The sequence below is a fragment of the Colobus angolensis genome, unplaced genomic scaffold (genome assembly GCF_000951035.1).
Source record: "Colobus angolensis palliatus isolate OR3802 unplaced genomic scaffold, Cang.pa_1.0 Scaffold220, whole genome shotgun sequence".
Classification (NCBI taxonomy): Eukaryota; Metazoa; Chordata; class Mammalia; order Primates; family Cercopithecidae; genus Colobus; species Colobus angolensis.
Genome location: NW_012115378.1, coordinates 5,441,160 through 5,461,412, shown reverse-complemented (window position 1 = coordinate 5,461,412; position 20,253 = coordinate 5,441,160). Strand labels below are relative to the sequence as shown.

Here is a 20,253-nt window from a genome sequence, read left to right as displayed (position 1 = left end):
AATAAAAATAAAAGATTATTCTTTCTTCAGAGTTTTCATTGTACAGCAGGGTTTGAGGAGAGGTGAAGGCATTAGATTGGGATGCTTTTGCTGCTAATATTAGAGCAGGAAGAGGGACAGTTGTCAGGAGAGGAAGGATGAACTCTTTCTCACACACAGTGGTGTGCTGAGGCTGGCTCATGGTAGCGCAAGAGCACCTATTGTGGGCACCTCTTTCCAACTCTATGTTCAGTGACATCATGTAGGTAGCTTGACATTGGCCACAGTGAGAATATTTACACAATGGACATGGGCAGCAGGGGTTTCTTTTCTCTTGGAGATCCAACTGTTAAACGTCCACCAACACACAACTATCCCCATGCCACCTATTCTGACATGACAGTACTGCTCAGGCCCAGCACTAGGACAATGTAAGAAATTGAGTCTAGTATGGGTTGACAGAAGGCAGAGTCTTAGGAAGCTACCCGTAATATCCTTGCTTGATTAATTTTAGATATTATCAATAAACTTCTTCTTATATTAGACAAGGATTGAATTATCTTATGCCCTCATTCCCATTCCCGCGTTCTCCCAATATTTATATATATTTTTGAGATGGAGTCTTGTTCTGTTACCCAGGCTGAAGTGCAGTGGGGTGGTTTCAGCTCACTGTAACTTTTGCCTCCTGGGTTCAAGAAATTCTTGTGCCTCAGCCTCCCAAGTAGCTGGGACTACAGGTGCACGCCACCACACCTGGTTAACTTGCAATCTTAGTAGAGACGGGGTTTCACTATGGTGACCAGGCTGGTCTCGAACTCCTGGCCTCAGGTGATCTGCCCACCTCAGCCTCCCAAAGTGCTGGGACTACAGGTATAAGCCACCGCCTGGCCTGTCCCAATATTCTTATATCAATAGTCAGTGTTTACATTATTTCGACTATGTAAATATTGTTAACAGCTGAGCTAAGTAGAGTATAACGATTACATTTCCTTACATGAACTTTTTTGGATTTTTATGAATTATTGACTCATTTTTCTTTTGCTTAGTTTTCAATATATATATTAAAAATTATCCCCAAATTCAGCATATTTATAAAATAACTTTTGATATAATGTTCTGTAAATTCAAAGGCAGCAGATGATCTATCATCTGCTAGAGATATAGCTCCAACCTAGAGAACTCTGGGCTCCAACTCCAACCTAGAGAGTTACTCTCTGTGTCTGCCATATCACTGTTGTTCTGGGACTTCGCTCTATTGCTTTCCAGTGTTGGAATCCCCTCTCTTTTGAATCTCATGTTTTATCTCTTGGAGGAGTTCTCTCCATCCTCATTTTAAAATGCGTATCTTCTGTCCCTCCCTTCTCAAGGAACAATGCGCCTGAAATAAATTGGATTATTTTCATGTCTGAAAATGTCTGTTAGACCTTCTCAATTGATTTTCAAGACATTGCTCCAATGTCTTCTAGCTTTCAACAATACTATACTAATTTCAGAAATTTTTGACATTTTACATTATGAAAGCATTTACTCACCATTAACAATGTTTTGAAATTTTGAGGTGATGTGCCTTGGTAATGATTTTTCTCCATGATCCTTAAGCTAAAATGGGGGTCCCTTTAGTCTAGAGATTCAATATTTTCAGTGTTGAGACATTGTCTCACAGTATTTCTTTGATAATTTCCTTCAGTATTTTTTTTTCTTGAGGAACCATCAGTGACATCTTGCATTCTCTGGACTACCTTTTAAATTTTCTTACGTTTTCTCTTGCTCATATGTCTTTTAGTTCTACTTTCTTGGATAGTTCCTTGATATTACCTTAAAAATCTTCCACTGAATATTAAATTTAGACTCAAAATTTTGAACTTTAAAAAAATTATTGTGGCTTCTTACAGCTATTTATTTATTATTTCATGAATATAATTTTCCCTTTTAATCCTCTTAGGAAATTGATAATATTTAGACTATTTTTTTCTGCTCCCTGTTTTATTCTTTCATTCTTTTTTATTCTGTTTGGTTGTTTCAGCCATCGTTCACTTAGTAAGCTTTCATTATTGTACTTTCATGTTTGAGATCAAAGCATTAAAAATGATTTGATATTCTCTCTACACGGACAAGGCTTTCATATGTATGAGTTTGCAGTAGGGTAATTGGGCAATAAGCTGACTTTTTTTACTGGGAGATTTCCAGAGTCCTTATCTTTATATCATTCCTCTGGAGGTATTCAGTTCTACAGAGAAGAATGTTATTGTATCCCGAGAAAGGGCTTGGGTTAAGGTCCTGTCATTCAGCCTGCAAATTTCTATTTGATCTGTGTTTGGTATCTTCCACTTGTCTCTCTGAATGCACCTTCTACCTTTCTTTATCCTGCTGTCTGCCTCTGGAAGCCATTTTTATTACTCAAAGAGTGTATTTACTAGACCAATGGACTCTTTTCTCCCTTACTAACTGTGATTGAGTTGAACCAATGGGAAACCACAATGGGAGATCCAAAGGAGGGAAGAGAGAATGTATCTCCCCAACTCCCGTGCATCAGGGTCCTCTTGGGCTGGCTGTGTAAGTTAACTGAAGGTCACTACTCCCCTCAAGGCAGCCCTACTAGATGACTCTGGGTCCCAGGAACTAGTGTCTCCTCTCTTGCCTTTGGGCCCAGAGGTTATATCTGCTGGGCCTAGAGATTGTGTTGGTTCTGTGGTTACCATCTCTTGCAGTTTTTCTTTTATCTCATCCATACTTTTGTGGATAGTTCCCTTATGAATTTTTTCTAGAGTTATCCTGATTCTTTTTTGCCATCTGTTTTCTGCTTCAACTTTGACCAATACCGTAATTGGTTCCATAACTAACCCAAGAAAACAGATCCTTAAAATAGGATTCTGGGATTAGTTTCTCATATATCTGAGGAGTGCAAGAATAAACACTTTTCCAGGGAGAAATGCAATGTGGGTAATCAATAGCATTACGGTGGTGTCATTATGATATTCATATGATCACAGGTGTTACCAGAGGATGGAGAGCCATAGAAGACAAGGGCTGTAGGAGAGCAAATGATGTGGCACATAGTTGCTGTGGCAACAATAGGGATTATACGATATTGTGGAGTCACTTGGCTTTTATGGCCCTAGAGGGCATACATGAAGAAAAAGAGAATTTAAAAGCTTTACAAATTTAAATTAAGAATATATGTGGAAAGCCAGAAATCCACCATAGCATCGTTAAAGCAGTCTCTCTTTTCTATAGTTTCATGGCAGATAGGTTTGAGAACCAAGCCTAGGGTAAGGGCAATATTGGATAAGAAATGAGACCTCCAAAGAGATAATATGGTCACATTAGCATCATGGCTGCCTCTAAGAACTTTGATCCTCAAGCTCTCCTTAAAACTCATAAATTGATGCCGATTCTTCTCACTGTTTTCTCATTTCTTCTAAGCCCACATGGGAGTTAGTTCCCAACAGAACATGGAGGGAGAGGTAAAATGCCTATTCAAGGAGGATATCTTGAAAGAGTTACCAAAGCTTTCTAATCAGCAAAAGCCTGGGAACATATATAGAAGTGCTAGAGCAAGAGAGATGAATCAATTTATTCAAGGTTTTGACTAGTGTGTTTTGAGCACCTGGGAGTGGCATTAATCATTAGCTTTATGTATGTGTACATAAAAATACATGAATAAATAAATAAAATATTCATATTCTTATTTAAATTTTTCTATAAGTTATTGGGGTACAGGTGGTATTTGGTTACGTGAGTAGGTTCTTTAGTGGTGATTTGTGAGATTTTAGTGCACTCATCACCTGAGCAGTATACACTGCACCCTATTTATAATCTTTTATCCCTCTTCCCCCTCCCAATATTCCCCCCAAGTTCCCAAAGTCCATTGTATCATTCTTTTCAAAATCTATTTATTATACTTTAAGTTCTGGGATACATGTGCAGAATGTGCAGCTTTGTTACAATTGTATCATTCTTATGCCTTTGCATTGTCATAGCTTAGCTCTCACATATCAATGAGAACATAAGATGTCTGGTTTTTCCATTCCTGAGTTACTTCACTTAGAATAATAGCCTCCAATCTTATTCAAGTCACTGCAAATGCCATTAATTCATTTGTTTTCATGGTTGAGTAGTATTCTATCATATATATATCTCACAGTTTCTTTATCCACTTGTCGATTGATGGGCATTTGGGTTGGTTCCACGATTTTGCAATTGCGAATTGTGCTGCTATAAACATGTGTGTGCAAATATCTTTTACAAATAATGACTTATTTTCCTCTGGTTAGATACCCAGTGGTGGGATTGCTGGATCAAATGGTAGTTCTACTTTTAGTTCTTTAGGGTATCTCCACACTAATTTTCATAGTGGCTGTACTAGTTTACATTTCCCCTAGCAGTGTAGTAGTGTTCCCTGTTCACTGCATTCATGCCAACGTCTATTGTTTTATTTATTTTTTTGACTATGGCCATTCTTGCAGGAGTAAGGTGGTATGGCAATGTGGTTTTTATTTGCATTTCCCTGATCATTAGTGATGTTGACCATTTTTTCATATGTTTGTTGGCCATTTGTATATATTCTTTTGATAATTGTCTATTCATGTCCTTAGCCCACTTTTTGATGAGATTGTTTGTTTTATCTGCTGATTTGAGTTCGTTGTAGATTCTGAATATTAGTCCTTTGTCAGATGTACAGATTGTGAAGATTTTCTTCCACTCTGTGGGTTGTCTGTCTACTCTGCTGACTGTTCCTTATGCTATGCAAAAGCTCTTTAGTTTAATTATGTCCCAACTATTTATCTTTGTTTTTATTGCATTTGCTCTGAGTTAGTGGTGATGAAATCCTTGCCTATGCCAATGTCTAGAAGGGTTTTTCCAATGTTATCTTCTAGAATATTTACAGTTTCAGGTCTTAGATTTAAGTCCTTAATCCATCTTCAGTTGATTTTTGTGTGAGGTGAGAGATAAGGATCTAGTTTCACTCTCCTACATGTGGCTAGCCAATTATCCCAGCACCATTCGTTTAAAGGGTGTCCTTTCCCCACTTTATGTTTTTGTTTGCTTTGTTAAAGATCAGTTGGCTGTAAGTATTTGGGTTTATTTCTGGGTTCTCTATTTTGTTCCATTGGTCTATGTACCTATTTTTATACCAGTACCATGCTGTTTTGGTGCCTGTGGGCTTATCGTATAGTTTGAAATCAGGTAGTGTGATGCTTCCAGATTTGTTATTTTTGCTTAGTCTTCCTTTGACTATGCAGGCTCTTTTTTGGTTCCATATGAATTTTAGAATTGTTTTTTCTAATTCTGTGAAGAATGATGGTTGTATTTTGATGGGGATTGCATTGAATTTGTAGACTGCTTTTGGCAGGATGGTCATTTTCACAATATTTATTCTACCCACCCATGAGCACAATGTGTTTCTATTTGTTTGTGTCATTTATGACTCCTTTCAACAGTGTTTTCTAGTTTTCCTTGTAGAGGTCTTTTGCTTCCTTGGTTAAGTATATTCCCAAGTATTTTATTTTGTTTTTTGCAGCTATTGTTAAAGGTGTTGAGTTCTTGATTTCATTTGCCACTTGGTCACTGTTGGTGTACGGAACAGCTACTGATTTTTGTACATTAATCTTGTATCTGGAAACTTTGCTGAATTCTTTTACTAGTTCCAGGAGCTTTCTGGAGAAGTCTTTAGGGTTTTCAAGGTAAATGATCATATCATCAGCAAACAGTGACAGTTTGACTTCCTCTTTACTGATTTGGATGCCCTTTATTTTTTTCTCTTGTCTGATTGCTCTGACTAGGACTCCCAGTACTATGTTGAAGAGGAGTGATGAGAGTGGGCATCCTTGTCTCGTTCCCATTCTTACAGGGGATGCTTTCAATTATTCCCCATTCGGTATTGTGTTGGCTGTGAGTTTGTCATATATGGCTTTTATTACATTGAGGTATGTCCCTTGTATGCTGATTTGGTGAGAGTTTTAATCATAAAGAGATGCTGGATTTTGTTGAATGCTTTTTCTGCATCTATTGAGATGATCATGTGATTTTTGTTTTTAATTCTGTTTATGTGGTATATCACATTTACTGACTTGTGTATGTTAAACAATCTCTGCATCCCTGGTATGAAACCCACTTGATCATGGTGGATTATCTTTTTGATGTGTTGTTGGATTCGGTTAGTTAGTATTTTGTTAAGGATTTTAGCATCTATGTTCATCAGGGATACCAGTCTGTAGTTTTCTTTTTTGGTTATGTCTTTTCCTGGTTTTGGTATTAGGGTGATGCTGGCTTCATAGAATGAATTAGGGAGGATTCCCTCTTTATCTTGTGGAATAGTGTCAATAGCATTAGTACCAATTCTTTGAATGTCTGGTAGAATTCTGCTGTGAATCTCTCTGGTCCTGGACATTTGTTGTTGGTAATTTAAAAATCACTATTTCAATATTGCTGCTTGTTATTAGTCTGTTTAGGGTATCTAATTCTTACTGATTTAAGTTAGGAGGTTTGTATTTTTCCAGGAATTTACCCATCTCTTCTAAGTTTTCAAGTTTAGGTGTTCATAATAGCCTTGAATGATCTTTTGTATTTCTGGGGTGTCAATTGTATTATTTCCTCTTTCATTTCTTATTGAGGTTATTTGGATTTTCTCTCTTCTTTTCTTGGTTAATCTTGCTAATGGTCAATCAATTTTATTTATCTTTTCAAAGAACCAGCTTTTTGTTTCATTTACCTTTTTTATTTTGTTTGTTTGTTTGTTTCAGTTTTATTTAGTTCTGCTCTGATCTTGGTTATTTCCTTTCTTCTGGTGGGTTTAGGTTTGTTTTGTCCTTGTTTCCCTAATACCTTGAGGCGTGACCTTAGAATGTCAGTTTGTGCTCTTTCACTCTTTTTTACGTAGGCATTTAGGGCTATGAACTTTCCTCTTAGCACTGCCTTTGCTGTATCCCAGAAGTTTTGATAGGTTGTGTCACTACTGTCATTCAGTTCAAATATATATATATATTCGAGTATATATATTCGAGAATATATATATATATTCGAGAATATATATATATATTCGAATATATATATTTTGACATGGAGTTTTGCTCTTGTCAGCCAGGCTGGGGTGCAATGGGCACAATCTCAGCTCACTGTAACCTCCATCTCCTGGGTTCAAGCAATTCTCCTGCCTCAGACTCTTGAGTAACAGGGATTATAGGCACCCACAGCCATGCCTGGCTAATTTTTGTATTTTTTAGTAGACACGGGGTTTCACCATGTTGGCCAGGCTGGACCCTAACTCTCGACCTCAGGTGATCCACCTGTCTTGGTCTCCCAAAGTGCTAGGATTACAGGCATGAGCTAGTGCGCCTGGCCTAGTTCAAAGAATTTTAATTTCCATTTTCATTTTGTTTTTGACTCAGGGATCATTCAGGAGCAGGTTATTTAATTTCCATGTGTTTGCATGGTTTTGAAGGTTCTTTTTGGAGTTGATTTCCACTGTGGTCTGAGAAATCGCTTAATATAATTTCAATTTTCTTAAATTTATTGAGGCTCATTTTATGGTCTATCACATGGTCTATCTTGGAGAAAGTTCCATGCACTGTTGAATAGAATGTGTTTTCTGCAGTTGTTGGATGGAGTGTTCTGTATATATCTGTTAAGTCCATTTGTTCTAAGGTATAGTTTAAATCCATTGTTTCTTGTTGACTTTCTGTCTTGATAACCTGTCCAGTGCTGCCAGTGGAGTATTGAAGTCCCCACTATCATTGTGTTGCTGTGTCTCTCATTTTGTAGGTCTATTAGTAATTGTTTTATAAATTTGGGAGCTGCAGTGTTAGGTGAATATATGTTTAGGATTGTGATGTTTTCCTGTTGGACAAAGCCTTTTATATAATGTCCCTTTTTGTCTTTTTTACCTGTTGTTGCTTTAAAGTTTTTTTGTTTGACATAGGAATAGCTACCCCTCCTCACTTTTGGTGTTCATTTGCATGAAATGCCTTTTTCCATCCCTTTACTTTAAGTTTATGTGAGTCCTTATGTGTAAGGTGAGTCTCTTGAAGGCAGAAGATAGTCGGCGAATTCTTATGCATTCTGCAGTTCTATATCTTTTAAGTGGAGCATTTAGGTCATTTACATTCAATGTTAGTATTGAGATGGGGGGGTCCATTCCATTGATTGTGCTCTTTGTTGCCTGTATACCTTGGTTTTTTGTTTCGTTTTGTTTTTTAAATTGTATTTTTGTTTTATACGTCCTGTGAGATTTATGCTTTAAAGAGGTTCTGTTTTGATGGATTTCCAGGATTTGTTTCAAGATTTAGAGCTCCTTTTAGCAGTTCTTATAGTGGTGGCTTGGTAGTGGCAAATACTCTCAGCAATTGTTTGTGTAAAAAACAATGTATCTTTCCTTCATATATGATGCTTAGTTTCACTAGATACAAATTCTTGGCTAATAATTGTTTTGTTTGAGAAGGCTGAAGATAGGACCCCAATCCCTTCTAGCTTATAGGGTTTCTGCTAAGAAACCTGCAGTTAGTCTGATAGTCTCCACCCCTTTATAGGTTACCTGGTATTTTTGTCTCACAGTTGTTAAGATTCTTTTCTTCGCTGGGCACAGTGGCTCACCCTTGTAATCTCAGCACTTTGGGAGGCCAAGGTGGGCAGATCACCTGAGGTCAGGAGTTCAAGACCAGCCTGACCAACATGGAGAAACCCTGTCTCTACTAAAAATACAAAAATATTAGCCAGGCATGGTGGCACATGCCTTTAATCCCAGCTACCCAGGAGGCTGAGGCAGGAGAATCACTTGAACCCAGGAGGCAGAGGTTGCGGTGAGCCGAGATCACGCCATTGCACTCCAGCCTGGGCAACAAGAGTGAAACTACATCTTAAAAAAAAAAAAAATTCTTTTCTTCGTCATCTTAACTTTAGATAACTTGATGGTAATGTGCTTAGGCGATGATCCTTTTGCAATGAATTTCTCGGGTGTTCTTTGTGCTTTTCTTGTATTTAGATGTCTAGGTCTTTAGTAAGGCCAGGGAAATTTTCCTTGATTATTCCCTCAAATATGCTTTCCAAACTTTTAGATTTGTCTTCTTCCTCAGGAACACTGATTATTCTTATGTTCGATCATTTAACATAATTCCAGACTTCTTGGAGGCTTTGTTCATATTTTCTTATTCTTTTTTCTTTGTCTTTGTTGGTTGGGTTAATTTGAAGACCTTGTCTTTGAGCTCTGAATTTCTTTCTTTTACTTGTGCAATTCTGTTGCTGAGACGTTTCAGAGCATTTTGCATTAAAATAAGTGTGTCCAATATTTCCTGAAGTTTTGATTTTTTTTAAATTAATACTATCTATTTCCTTGAATATTTCTCCCTTCACTTCTTGTATTGTTTTTTGGATTTCCTTCCACTGGGCTTTGCCTTTCTCTGGTGCCTCTCTGATTAGCTTAATAACTAACTTCCTGAATTCTTTTTCAGGTAAATTAGGGATTTCTTCTTGGTTTGGATCCATTGCTGGTAAGGTAGTGTGATTTTGGGGGGATGTTAAAGAGCCTTGTTTTTGTCTTATTACCAGAGTCGGTTTTCTGGTTCCTTCTCATTTGGGTAGGCTCTGTCAGAGGGAAGATCTAGGGCTGAAGGGTGCTCAGATTCTTTTTTCCCATGGGGTGTTCCCTTGATGTAGTACTCTCCCCCTTTTCCTATGGATGTGGCTTCCTGAGAGTCAAGCTGTAGAGATGTTATCGGTCTTCTGGGTCTAGCCACCCAGCAAGTCTACCAGGCTCCAGGCTGGTAGTGGGGGTTGTTTGCACAGAGTTCTGTGATGTGAACCGTCTATGGGTCTCTCAGCTGTGGATACAACTACCTGTTCCGGTGGAGGTGGCAGGGGAGTGAAATGGACTCTCTGAGGGTTCTTAGTTTTGGTGGCTTAATGCTCTATTTTTGTGCTGGTTGGCCTTCTGCTGGGAGGTGGCACTTTCCAGAGAGCCTCAGCTGTGGTAGTATAGAGAGGAACTTGGGGTGGGGGGGGCCCTAGAACTCCCAAGATTATATAACCTTTGTCTTCGGCTCTCAGGGTGGGTAGGGAAGGACCATCAGGTGGGGGCGGGGTTAGACATGTCTGATCTTAGACTCTCCTTGGGTGGGTCTTGCTGTGGCTGCTGTGGGGGATGGGGTTGAGGTTCCCAGGTCAGTGGAGCTGTGTACCTAGGAAGATTATGGCTGCCCCTGCTGAGTCATGCTGTTATCAGGGAAATGGAGGAAAGTGGCAGTCATAGGCCTCACCCAGCTCCCATGCAATCTGTAGGGGTGGTCTCACTTCAACTGTGCCCCTGCCAACAGCACTGAGTCTGTTTCCAGGCAGGGGGCAAGCAGGGCTGAGAACTTGCCCCAGGTTACCCACCTCCCAGCTGCAAAAGAAAAGGGCTTTTGGCCGGGGGGGTGGTGTCTCAAGCCTGTAGTCCCAGTACTTTGGGAGGCCCAGACGGGTGGGTCATGAGGTCAGGAGATCGAGACCATCCTGGCTAACACGGTGAAACCCCGTCTCTACTAAAAATATAAAAAACTAGCCGGGCGAGGTGGCGGGCGCCTGTAGTTCCAGCTACTCAGGAGGCTGAGGCAGGAGAATGGCGTGAACCCGGGAGGCGGAGCTTGCAGTGAACTGAGATCCAGCCACTGCACTCCAGCCTGGGCGATAGAGCGAGACTCCGTCTCAAAAAAGAAAAGAAAAGGGCTTTAGTTCTTCCCCTGCTTGTGAAGTCTGCACACCAGATTCACGCCCTCCCCTGAGTTCTGGCCAGGAGGCTTCTCGACCAGTTCAAAGCTGCTGGCAGTCCTCCTGAAGGATCCCTGTGATGCCAGGTAGGAATGGCCTGCTTTGGGGACCCAGCAAGCTCCCAGGGCCTTTCCCACTGCTTGCTCTACCCCTGTGTTTCACTCAGCTCTTTAAATTGACTCAACTCCAGATAAGGTTGGAATCTTAACTTTCAAACTAGACCTTCAGTTTCCCCAGTGGGGATGTGTGTTCAGTGGCAGAGGAACTCCCTTTCCCACTTCTGCAGTTTGGGGTCTCACAGTATTTGGGGTGTCTCCCAGATCCTGCAAAAGTAGTCCACTTCCTTCAGAGGGTCTGTGGGTCCTTTCAGGATTCCTGATTTATTCTCGCAGTCATGCTGGAGCTAAAATTCACAATGCGAGCCTCTGCATGCTGCTCTGTCCATCCGAGTCAGAGCTGCAATCTAGTACGGCCTCCTCTCCGCCATGACGATCCAAATCTAAATATTCATATTCTTTGAAGAACCCTACCACAGATGGTGATACCTAGCATAGCTGAGGTTCCAGATGTAGTATCTTTACTAGTGCAAATCAATAGAACGACTGGCACCTGCTATAAAAATACCTTCTTCTCTATTTCTGTTAGTAAGTGGAATCAGAAATGGCTTGCACTTACATAGCAGGGACAGCAATATGTCATTACACTCTTGCTCCAGGGCTCACAAGTTGAGTTCTCCAGAAAGCACTCTCTGAAAAGGAGCTAAGCATTCAGAATGTTAATTAGCATAAACATATCCCCATAAAGATCAATACCTGTGAAAAGAGTATGGTACATGTTTACCTAAGGATGAGAGGGAAAATCTGTGAAGGTCAAGAGCCTACAATATTGAGGTTTATGGAGGACAAGTGGTCTGAGTCATATTGGGACATCCATCTGAAGTAGAAGAGAAGTTACTGTACCTTGTACCACTCAGAATGCTTTATGGTCCTCTTTGGGTTATTGAGGCAACATCTGCCACATTAGGCATGCTGTACCAACCCACTTACTGGGTACCTTCATAAGTTGACAGTTTTGATTGGAACCTGAAATAAGAAAGAACTCTTAGACAGTTCAGGCTGCAGTTCAGGCAGTCTTGCCACATGGACCCTGTGACCAAGCCAAACCAATGGTCTGCTCTGTCAGTGGCAGACAGAATTGCTATGCAGAGCATCTGGCAAGCCCCAGTAGAAGAATCACAAGACAGACACCCTAGAGTTTTGGAATAAGGCTATGTTCTATTCTGCCAACAACGATTCATTAGAGAAAAAGATCCTGACTGTGCTGGTCTTGGAACAGATTGAATTCTTGACCATAGGATATCCAAATTGCCAAACTTCTGTTTTCTGATTCACTGAACCATAAAATTGGATGTGCACAGTGCATTACATTATAAAATGGAAGTAGTATATATCAGGGGGTCAGCAAATTTTATCTATCAAAGACCAGATAGTAAATATTTTAGGCTTTGTGGGCCATATGGTTCCTGTTGCAACTATTTAACTCTGCTGCTGTGGCACAAAAGTGGCTATAAACAAGATGTAAATGAATGAATATGGCAGTGTTCCAATAAAAACTATTTATTGACACTGAAATTTGAATTTCAGATAATTTTATGTATCATGAAATATTATTCTTATTTTGATTTTTTCCAGCCATTTTTAAAAAGGGAAGGCCCATTCTTAGCTTGCAAAGAATGCAAGCTACAAAACAGGTGGCAGGCTGGATTTGGTCCATGAGCTGTGGTTTGTCAGTTCCTGGTATACATGAAGCCATACCTGAGCAGGTCCAGAAGGTACCACAAACTGTCCCAGGAGAGCCAGTGGCTCCAACTCCCATCTGGCGTCTGCTCCTACTGCTTTGCCTTCAACCCTCTCTACGATGAGTTAACGGCAGAGAAAAAGACATAGGCTCAGTTTATGGATGGATCTGTCTGGTGTGCTGGCAATAGGAAAACAGGGATGCCTGCTGTACCATGATCCCACTGCTGGTGGGCTCAACCTTGAGCTGCATATACAGTTGATCACTTTGTGTGTGGAGAGAAGTGGCCTCAGAAGTAGATCTACATTCACTCAAGAGCAGTTGATAATAGATTTTTACACTCAGGAACTTGGAAAGGACACTACTGGAATATTGATCACACTGTGGAAGGGGAGATAGAGATGTGGATGGGCTTCTTGGAATGAACAGAACATGAACATATTTGTGTCCCATGTAAATGCCCATCAGAGACCATTCATAGTAGAAGAGCCTCTCAATAATCAGATGGGCAAGGTGACTCATTCGGTCATTGTCAGTTACTCTTTTTCTCCAGACACTTAAGTGCATGCTTAATAGGCTATGGTGACAGGAATGTACACCAAGCTGTGCATAGTCTTACCAACTGTGTCTAACCATCATCAAAGTTGTTTGACTATTACTACTTGCAGAGTGGTGCAGACATTAACAGACTGTGGTTACTGTAATTGTCCATTAATAGTTAAAAGTGGGCAAGAGAATAGCAAGAGATACCACAGGGGATCACTTGAATGACAAACATATTTTTCTATGCCAAAACTATTTAGTAGCAACTTCATATTTTTATAGTGATTTGTTAACTCCTTTGGTGCCTATTGCCCTACTGGCACAATGATCCCAAAGTTACTAGATGCCAGCTGTACATTTCAATTTAGTGAGACTCTTAATGTGTACCCTAAGAACGAGGGCCTCTGGACTTATAGAGCCTTGCAGAGATGAGAGACACACATTCTCCAAGTGGGTCAGTAGAAAGGGACACTCCTGTTTTTACTCCCTGATTCTCTGACCAACATATCTTATTGGGGTTACAGCATCCTAGTCAGCATTGGTTTAAGGTACATAGTGCATCCTGAAGAACATCCACTTATCATCAAAGAATGACATCTCTAAAATGGTGCCTTAGATTCACCTTTAAGAGTCTACTCTAATGCTGTATCAAGCTGCCAGGCCTTGGATAATGATGCATATAATATGACCAATGGAGTCCATGGTCATGAGCTCACTGACCTACCTCCTTTGCCAAACAGTGTCCCTTGGTACAAAGTAATGTGAAGCAGGAACACATGAACACGTTACACCTTACACTCAAGAACTCTCATATAGGTATCAGTCAAAGCATAGTCAGCAAAGTCAAACCCATGTTTGGAAAGCACGTCAATCCCTGTTGGTGTTAACAGTGTGGAAGGGGCCCAATAACTTGCCAGTACTAGGCTAATTAGGTTCCCTGAGGGATATACTGAAGTGGGGTCTCAGCATTGCCTCTATTGACAGCAGGCCACACAACATACCCAGCAGTAGAAGTAGCTAGATCAGCCTTGGAAAGAGGAAGTCCAACTTATTAGGTGCCTGCACAGTGTGTGTATAGCCCCTGTGGCTACCGCTGTGTGTCCAGTGTACAAACATTGGTGAATCTGAGGAGAGAGCCAGCCAACATCTACTGGCTGACTCTTCCTCTCCACTTAGTTGTTTTGTGTTTCACCTTCAGTGGAGGCTGTCTGCTGGGCACTGATGTGTGATACAAAGATCCTCTCCCTTTGTACCCTCCCCCATAGGTCTATCCCCATATTTCTTCCCTCAGATCTCTTTGTCTTCAGTCTTTCAATCTTGCTCCTTTCAGTCCCCGGCTAGCCAAAGTATTCAGCACTGCCACTGAGTCTATACATATTCTTATTTTGACTCCTTCTCCCTCCACCAAAAGTGCTGCTCACCAGGAGGATTTTCCCTTATCACTATTTAGGATCTCCACCCCCCACCCCGAGGGTGCTATAGTGGAATAGCAATCCATTTTTGGTTCCTACCAAAATATTGAGCCATCCCATCTACACAACAACCCTTGATCAACTGGCCATAGAGAACTCTGATAAGGCCATAGTAGCAAGCTGAAGGCAAAGTATATATGCAATAGTCATGGGTGACGCGTGGTTCTGGGCTACCTATTCATGCAGCTTACTTGTGCCCCTTAGATCTGCCTGTGCCTGATACAAAATGCATCATTTTCATTGTATGGCAGATTGCTCATAGGCCTTCTCAGTTTTATGAGTTGGTGGGTCTGACAGCACCCAACTCATAATGGGCACCTCTAGTCAAATACTCCCTTAGTGACCTTAGTGGTCATAGCTTGGTTTGCAACTAAACCTAATAGTATGCCAGCAGTTGCTTTTAGCATGGTCTTAATTCAGAACTCTAGGAGGTCCATATTGCAGCTTCCTATTGGAGCTTGCTAAGTATTCATTATGATTTATTGATCTATCATATATACTTCTAGTATAATGGGGTATACCTTGTCATATGGCATAAGCAACAAGATGATTTGTATTACAGCCTGGCTTATACTTGTACTACAGTCCTACCAGAACAATCTGGGTCCTCTCAAAACTGGCAGCCTTCTGCATCACATGGTAAATGGATTGGAACAGTATTCCCAACCATAGTATGTTGCCTCCAAAACATAAAGAGGCCTACCGAATGCTATGTTTCATGGTGTTAGAAGGTGCCGAGAGCAATAACTTGCCCCTTACCTTGAAGGCAATGTCCTGGCATGCCCCAAACTACTGGACTCCTGAAAAAGTCACTGTTGTGGCATTCTTTAAATTTTTATAGAACTTATATCCCTCCCTCTGGAATACCTGGGTCTTATCAGACCATCCAGAGTACTTATTGCTTCTTATTCATCTGGTCTGATTAACATGATATCAACAATATAGCAGACACATGTAATGTTCTCTAGAATGTTCAGATGGTCCATGTTCATTTGGCCCTTATTATGATAAAGGGCAGGAGAGCCGAAGGACAAGAGTGCAGATATAATCCGTTGTCCATCTCGGTTAAATCTGAATCGCTTCTGATGCCTCTTTCTCATGGGTATTAAAGGGGAATGCATTCAATAGTGCATTCAGTACCAGAAGCTGAGACTGGAGTTTGTCCTTGGTTACATTTGTGGTGGTCTGCTGTCTTCTACCTACCCAGGTTTTCTGAGGGCCAGACTGGCGAAATAAATGGGAGTACAATAGTGGGACTAAGACCTCCCATTCTACCCAGGATGTGGCATTGTTTTTACATTACTCTCTTGGCAGAGGCTGGGGGATAAATTGGAAGCAGAGATTGTTCCATAATAACTTTAGCTTCCTCCTGCCATGGAATTGATAGGGAAGGAGGTCATTATTTTTCAGAGAAAGAGAAGCCAGGTGTCAAGGTGTTCGGTTAAGACCATGAGCCAAACTGAAAGTAACACTTTATTTACTTACTTTGACAGTATAAACAAGAGGCTAAACAAGAAAGGGTGACAGCTCCCCAATGTCCCACTTGTCCCTTATGAAATGGCACGGGCAAGGGGAGAATGTGTCCATACTGACTAGGGGATTGTCTCATGCTGGAAGAGCTCCGAATAAAAAGTTCCTGCTGTTTTATGGTCTCTGGGACTGGTGAGGAGGAGAGGTAGAAGGGCTAGTGGTAGAAAAGTATAGAGTCAGAAAAGTTCTGAGTCGGACTGGAAAAAAGTGTTCAGGGCCCCTCAATAAGGAGGCTTTATCAGAAGCATCTGAACGATGTCTCACCGGAGGCCTGTCCCAATAAAAAGCCTTCCAAATGGAGGCGCCAGGGCAGGAATACGGACATGCACAAGAGCACGGCTGACTCAGGGAGCCTGAATTCTTGCCTGTAACTCCCTGCAAAGGTAGCAGTGCAGTAGCTGTGCACCGAGTCTGGTATGGGAAAAACAGATACCCTCTCCCGTCCCACGCTAGCACCCACCCTCCTACCTCCCCAGCCTTTGAAATTACCCCTGATAGGGCCTGGAAGATTACACATAGGATTTTGACTTGTAGCCAATCTCCCCAGTTATTGTGCTGCCTGAATAATTGATTATGGGGGAAATTGGGTTGCTGCTACACCATGGAAAAAGGAGGACTATGTCTGGAACTCAGAGGGCTTTTTTTTTTTGGAGGGTGGGGCCTGTACTCCTTTTTGTTTAGCATTCCTAATGTTTTTATTGATAGAAAACTGAGACAGTTTAATAAAGACAAGACCACCAAAGACTCGTGTACATAAATGAAGTTTTTTGTCTCTACCAGGTAAAGAAGCCCATCCAACTGAGGTGCTGGCAGAGAGTAAGGGGAACATGGAATGAGTAGAGGAGAGAGGCTGTTCCGATGACTAGCCTAAGACACACAAACACACACGCACACACATGCGCACACACACACACCAGTAGTAGTTATGCGTACACCATGTAATTGCTAAATGTCACCTAGCTAAATGACTAGCCTACACACACACACACACACACATCAGTAGTAGTTATTCATATACCACTAGACTAGCCACACACACACACACCAGTAGTAGTTAAGTATACACCATGTAATTGCTAAATGTCAATCATTTAGCAATTCAACGTGAATTTTGTATTGAGAGAACAACATATCCTACTCTACCATTCTATTCCAACTGCTTTTGCGATTACATGGCATAAGCATGCAAACCTGCTATGATTTTGTAGCTGATGGAACTTCATGTGTACTGTGGCTTGAGACACAAAGTTTTCAAATGAATGGAGAAGAACAGGGGATGTGGAGGGGCAGAAAATGGGGACTGTGCTAGATAGCTTCCATTTGTCCTTCTAGATCCTTTTGCCATGTTTTTCCACCATATTCTTTGCTCCAGGAGGCAGTTCTGTATAAATTACATCGAAAATCCTCCTTGCCTTCTGTTTTCTCATTGGGCTTGGCCAATGAGGAGACGAAGTAGGATATTAGGAGAAGGGAGGGGTATGAGGTGAGGGTATACATTTTTTCAGCTTTCTGTCTGCAGGTTTGCCTTAAGTTGGCTGTGACCCTTGCCCAAGGTCATGGTTCCTCCCAAAGTGGTCTCTTTCCCACAATACTCCCCTTTGGGTTTCCAGTAACTGCTCTCTTCCTTCATTCTTCAGGCCTAGGGGTATTAACAGCTCCTAGCCCCTTCCTTCTTTCCACTGTAGAAAACCTTCCTTGTGAGAGGGAGCAAATCTTTTTTTGAATTTCTGAACTGCCATGATACACTAGAGACCCATAGTAATTTAATTATTCCTCTGATTCCAGCTAAACTCTCAAGAAATCTCTGAGTAAATACATTATCAGATTAGGGTTTTAAGCCCACACTTATTTTAAGAGGCAACAAATTAATTAAAAATTAATTTGATCAAAATCCAGAATGTATACAAGCTCAGCAAATAGAACTGTGCATACCATCATGTATTGTCCATGAATTAAGCTAGTCTGCTGCTTTTAACACCCTAAAACTGGATAGAAAACAATAACTGACTTAGGCCAACATACAGTTAGGTAGCAAGTATAACTTGATACTCTTTCATGCTATAAAACCTAATATACATACAGAAAAAAGAAAAACCCTCCACAAATAGGCTTAATTTTTAGTTCAGGTTATAGTAGCCAATAGAGTTAGAATTGAGGGTTTAATTATTATAATTGGTTAGTATGAGCCATGCTGCTCTGTGGCCCCAGACTGTGCCACAAAAATATCTGCTGCAAAATGAATGTCTGCTTTTTATATAAAAAAGTGCCGCAAATTATAATGTGTGTTTGTATACAAAGAAAATTAGTGTATCTTTTCTATCTCTTTTTATAAAAAAAAAATAAACAGGACCAAAAAAGCCATAGATACAGTGTCTAAGAGCTGTTTTTAATAATGATTTTTCGGCCGGGCGCGGTGGCTCAAGCCTGTAATCCCAGCACTTTGGGAGGCCGAGACGGGCGGATCACGAAGTCAGGAGATCGAGACCATCCTGGCGAACACGGTGAAACCCCGTCTCTACTAAAAAATACAAAAAAACTAGCCGGGCGAGGTGGCAGGCGCCTGTAATCCCAGCCACTCAGGAGGCTGAGGCAGGAGAAGGGCGTGAACCCGGGAGGCGGAGCTTGCAGTGAGCTGAGGTCCGGCCACTGCACTCCAGCCTGGGTGACAGAGAGAGACTCCTTCTCAAAAAAAAAAATAATAATAATAATAATAATAATAATAATGATTTTTCAATTTTCTCTTTGAACAAGCTTCTGAGTACCTCGCTTGTACTTCCATGGGCAAGAGTAGGAACGAAGCAGAACAGACGATTCATCTTATGTGACTTGGAGTTTGAAGGCTTCACCATAAGCTCATGTTGGCCTTTAGTCCAAATACTGAATACAAGAGCAAATATGCTTATATTAGCATCTTTTCTCTTGTTTTCATGTGATTTGGATAAAAGTGAAGAAGACTGGATTGCTTGCTGGAATTCAGGGGAAACATGTCAATTTAGCCCAGTGCAATCATTCAGCATGAATTCTGTATTGAAAGAGCAACATATCCTACTCCACTGTTCAATTCCAAATAATATTTAATTGCTTTCTGAACCTCTTCCAACTTCAATTAGTGTTAATTTAGTGTGTAACTCAATACATTACCGTAAAATAATTAGGAATGGTACAGCGTCCTCCATAACATACGTGATTTGTATTAGCAGCCTTGGTTCAGAAAAGTCTTAAGCTGGGAAACATACACAAACTACTCAAAATGATCTCTCAACCTCCCCCTCTCCCCCGCTCCCCCAGCCCAACCCACAAGACCAAACACAAGGACTTAATTAGCAATAGATTCTCTTAGTCATTTATGGGGCACAGGCTCTTATTGGTTATATAGGATATAGTCCAAATGCCTTGGCGTGATATACTAGGCCCTTCATGATCTGACTTCTACCTCATCCTACTCCCGTTCCAGCAATGTGACATGGTTTTCTCCCACACCTCTGTATTTTTGTTTTTGTAGTGCTATCTCCCTTAACTGCCCTCACCATCTAACTGAATCGCTTGACCTCCACCTCCCCACACTTTCATCCCTGCTGGACTGTGGTTTAGCAGTGGCTTTGCTCCTCTGACCAACACCACAGCTCCCATGGCTACAGCTTTTGCTTGACACTGGAAACAAACCTCTGCATCCTTCTCAGCCTGGGGGTGTTAACTTCTTCCCATTCCTGTTCATCCTTGGGACCTTCACCATCCCTGTGAGTCCCTTTAACCCTGCTCTGTCTCATTAGATAGTCCTTCCAGTAAACACTTGTCATGTAGCCTTTGAGTGTGCTCTCTCTCTCTTGCTGGGACAATGACTAATACAGTTCGGTTCTTTATGACACCACCTCTTTGGGCAGAATTGAAGTTTTTTGCTCTCACTGAACTGCAGACTTACATCACACAACCAGGCATATTTGATTGCACCATTTATTAAGAAGTCTATGTTCGGCCGGATGCAGTGGCTCACACCTGTAATCTCAGCACTTTCGGAGGCCGAGGCGGGCAGATCACTTGAGGCCAGTAGTTTGAAACCAGCCTGGCCAAAATGGCGAGACCCTATCTCTCTTAAAAATACAAAAATTGGAGAGACAGTGGGACAGAAGAATGGGAAATGACGTAAGGACTGTCGAGGGGTGCGAGGTTTCACGATGGCGGGGCTGAGAGGTTGAGC

At 41.2% G+C, this 20,253-nt stretch overlaps 1 pseudogene; it reads left to right on the top strand.

Annotated features, from left to right (window-relative positions):
• Positions 1-20,230: 20,230 nt before the first annotated feature.
• LOC105513008 overlaps positions 20,231-20,253 on the top strand; it is a 2,961-nt pseudogene continuing 2,938 nt past the window's right edge.